General features: G+C 32.6%; 1 pseudogene; it reads right to left on the reverse strand.

The window, feature by feature from the left end:
- Positions 1 to 3,425: 3,425 nt before the first annotated feature.
- On the reverse strand, positions 3,426 to 4,142 carry LOC149093107 (uncharacterized; annotated as a pseudogene).
- Between the last annotated feature and the right edge of the window lie 299 nt (positions 4,143 to 4,441).

The following is a 4,441-nucleotide window of genomic DNA, read 5'->3' on the forward strand; positions in this document are numbered from 1 at the left end:
ATGTGTTAAAAATAGTTGAGTAAAGTAAATGCTGGTCAAAGTGTAAATTTTGGATTTTGTTTCAAACTTTTGACTGTTAAAGTAAAGGTTAAAATTATTTTAGCGTAAGACTATTAATCTGGACATCACTCTTTAAAGCTTATCAAGGTGAATCATCAAATATCAAATTTTTGCATGTGTGACAAATAGTTGAGTAGAGTAAATGCTGGTCAAAGTGTAAATTTTGGATTTTGTTGCAAACTTTTGACTGTTAAAGTAAAGGTTAAAATTATTTTCGCGTGAGACTATTAATCTGGACATCATTCTTTAAAGCTCATCAAGATGAATCATCAAATATCAAATTTTTGCATGTATGACAAATAGTTGTAAAGTTAATGCTGGTCAAAGTGTAAATTTTTGATTTTGTTTCAAACTTTTGACTGTTAAAGTAAAGGTTAAAATTATTTTCGCGTGAGACTATTCATCTGGACATCATTCTTTAAAGCTCATCAAGATGAATCATCAAATATCAAATTTTTGCATGTATGACAAATAGTTGTAAAGTTAATGCTGGTCAAAGTGTAAATTTTTGATTTTGTTTCAAACTTTTGACTGTTAAAGTAAAGGTTAAAATTATTTTCGCGTGAGACTATTCATCTGGACATCATTCTTTAAAGCTCATCAAGATGAATCATCAAATATCAAATTTTTGCATGTATGACAAATAGTTGTAAAGTTAATGCTGGTCAAAGTGTAAATTTTGGATTTTGTTTCAAACTTTTGACTGTTAAAGTAAAGGTTAAAATTATTTTCGCGTGAGACTATTAATCTGGACATCATTCTTTAAAGCTCATCAAGATGAATCATCAAATATCAAATTTTTGCATGTATGACAAATAGTTGTAAAGTTAATGCTGGTCAAAGTGTAAATTTTGGATTTTGTTTCAAACTTTTGACTGTTAAAGTAAAGGTTAAAATTATTTTCGCGTGAGACTATTAATCTGGACATCATTCTTTAAAGCTTATCAAGGTGAATCATCAAATATCAAATTTTTGCATGTGTGACAAATAGTTGAGTAAAGTAAATGCTGGTCAAAGTGTAAATTTTGGATTTTGTTTCAAACTTTTGACTGTTAAAGTAAAGGTTAAAATTATTTTAGCGTGAGACTATTTTTCTGGACATCACTCTTTAAAGCTTATCAAGGTGAATCATCAAATATCAAATTTTTGCATGTGTGACAAATAGTTGAGTAAAGTAAATGCTGGTCAAAGTGTAAATTTTGGATTTTGTTTCAAACTTTTGACTGTTAAAGTAAAGGTTAAAATTATTTTCGCGTGAGACTATTAATCTGGACATCATTCTTTAAAGCTCATCAAGATGAATCATCAAATATCAAATTTTTGCATGTATGACAAATAGTTGTAAAGTTAATGCTGGTCAAAGTGTAAATTTTTGATTTTGTTTCAAACTTTTGACTGTTAAAGTAAAGGTTAAAATTATTTTCGCGTGAGACTATGCATCTGGACATCATTCTTTAAAGCTCATCAAGATGAATCATCAAATATCAAATTTTTGCATGTATGACAAATAGTTGTAAAGTTAATGCTGGTCAAAGTGTAAATTTTTGATTTTGTTTCAAACTTTTGACTGTTAAAGTAAAGGTTAAAATTATTTTCGCGTGAGACTATTAATCTGGACATCATTCTTTAAAGCTCATCAAGATGAATCATCAAATATCAAATTTTTGCATGTATGACAAATAGTTGTAAAGTTAATGCTGGTCAAAGTGTAAATTTTGGATTTTGTTTCAAACTTTTGACTGTTAAAGTAAAGGTTAAAATTATTTTCGCGTGAGACTATTAATCTGGACATCATTCTTTAAAGCTTATCAAGGTGAATCATCAAATATCAAATTTTTGCATGTGTGACAAATAGTTGAGTAAAGTAAATGCTGGTCAAAGTGTAAATTTTGGATTTTGTTTCAAACTTTTGACTGTTAAAGTAAAGGTTAAAATTATTTTAGCGTGAGACTATTTTTCTGGACATCACTCTTTAAAGCTTATCAAGGTGAATCATCAAATATCAAATTTTTGCATGTGTGACAAATAGTTGAGTAAAGTAAATGCTGGTCAAAGTGTAAATTTTGGATTTTGTTTCAAACTTTTGACTGTTAAAGTAAAGGTTAAAATTATTTTCGCGTGAGACTATTAATCTGGACATCATTCTTTAAAGCTCATCAAGATGAATCATCAAATATCAAATTTTTGCATGTGTGACAAATAGTTGAGTAAAGTAAATGCTGGTCAAAGTGTAAATTTTGGATTTTGTTTCAAACTTTTGACTGTTAAAGTAAAGGTTAAAATTATTTTAGCGTGAGACTATTTTTCTGGACATCACTCTTTAAAGCTTATCAAGATGATTCATCAAATATCAAATTTTTGCATAAGTGACAAATAGTTGTAAAGTTAATGCTGGTCAAAGTGTAAATTTTGGATTTTTTTTAAACTTTTGACTGTTAAAGTAAAGGTTAAAATTATTTTCGCGTGAGACTATTTTTCTGGATATCACGCTTAAAAGCTCATCAAGGTGAATCATTAAATATCCAATTTTTGCATGTGTTAAAAATAGTTGAGTAAAGTAAATGCTGGTCAAAGTGTAAATTTTGGATTTTGTTTCAAACTTTTGACTGTTAAAGTAAAGGTTAAAATTATTTTAGCGTGAGACTATTAATCTGGACATCACTCTTTAAAGCTTATCAAGGTGAATCATCAAATATCAAATTTTTGCATGTGTGACAAATAGTTGAGTAAAGTAAATGCTGGTCAAAGTGTAAATTTTGGATTTTGTTGCAAACTTTTGACTGTTAAAGTAAAGGTTAAAATTATTTTCGCGTGAGACTATTAATCTGGACATCATTCTTTAAAGCTCATCAAGATGAATCATCAAATATCAAATTTTTGCATGTGTGACAAATAGTTGTAAAGTAAATGCTGGTCAAAGTGTAAATTTTTGATTTTGTTTCAAACTTTTGACTGTTAAAGTAAAGGTTAAAATTATTTCCAAGTGAGACTATTTTCTGGACACCATTCTTTAAAGCTCATCAGGGTGAATCATCAAAGGTTAAAATTATTTTCGCGTGAGACTATTGTGAGTGAATCGCGATAGTCGGTTTGCAGCTACGTTAGTAGCGAGCGACTGGAGCCTGTCGGGGCAGGTTAGAACACTTTAATATATAACAATAGGTATTTACAATAGGTGAAGTGGAGAGTTAGGGTAAAGGAGATAGACTGGTTAATGTGCCATTGATGGCTACTCTATTTATATCTATGGGTTACGCCATCAATGGCTAATCTAGAAAGTACTAGAAGGTGAACTAGGGGACGTAATGATTGCAACATTGCCTTGACTATCTAACCGACAAGTCAAGGTTATCTAACACGCCCGCTCAATCATGAAGTCCTAACGCATTGGTGAACCTTTCGTGCTTTACTCTTGCTAAGCTTTGCGTCAATACGTCGGCAATCATATTGTCGGTTCCTTCATGATCAATTCTTATTGATCCTTCTTCGACTCTTTGTCGCACAACATGGTACTTTATATCAATATGCTTGGTCCTTGCATTTGTAACGGGATTGCTTCCAATTGAGATTGCACTTGTGCTATCACTGTAAACTTGAATTGGGGCTCTAACATAATCTCCGTGACCAAGCTCTTTCAATAACTGACATACGCCCATAGCATCATTTGTTGCTGTAGCCAATGCTACGTACTCAGCCTCTGCTGAACTCTGGGCGGTAACTGTTTGTCTTGCCGATCTCCATGCAATTGCTGCACCGGCCAAGATAACCGCATAACCTGATGTACTTCTTCTGCTGTCGGTATCAGAAGCCCAATCCGCATCAGCGTATACATGAAGCTGTTCTCCTGTTCGTCGGTACACTAAAGACTTATCTTTAGTTCCCTTTAAATAGCGAAGTATACGTTTTGCCGCCTGGAAATGATCCACTCTTGGATCCTGGTTGAACTGCGATAACTTGTTAACAGCAAAAGTAATGTCTGGCCTCGTATACACCGACAGGTGATGGAGTGATCCAATCGGACTACGGTAAGTTTCTTTATCTACCGACTGGGCGTCTTTATCAAATTTCAAATTTACTTCCATCGGGGTATGAGACGCTTTACAATCACTCATTCCATTCGATTCAAGGAGCTTTTCAATAGCAGTGCGTTGCGTAATCTGAATTCTATCTTAATGTCGGTTAACCTCCAGACCAAGGATGTTCTTGACTTCTTCTTTGTCGTCCATGTCAAAGTGATTTGACAACATCTGCTTTACTTCTCTGACTGCATTAACATCTTTAGCAGCTATAAGCAGATCATCGACATAAACTGCTATCAGTACGCCTTTCCTTTCATATACGCACTGGTCGCTTCATTGACTTGAAACCATTGCTTTGAAGT

This window comes from Tetranychus urticae, chromosome 3, assembly GCF_039701765.1.
Source record: "Tetranychus urticae isolate SD_2017Ah chromosome 3, NJAU_TeUrti_SD_1.0, whole genome shotgun sequence".
Lineage (NCBI taxonomy): Eukaryota > Metazoa > Arthropoda > Arachnida > Trombidiformes > Tetranychidae > Tetranychus > Tetranychus urticae.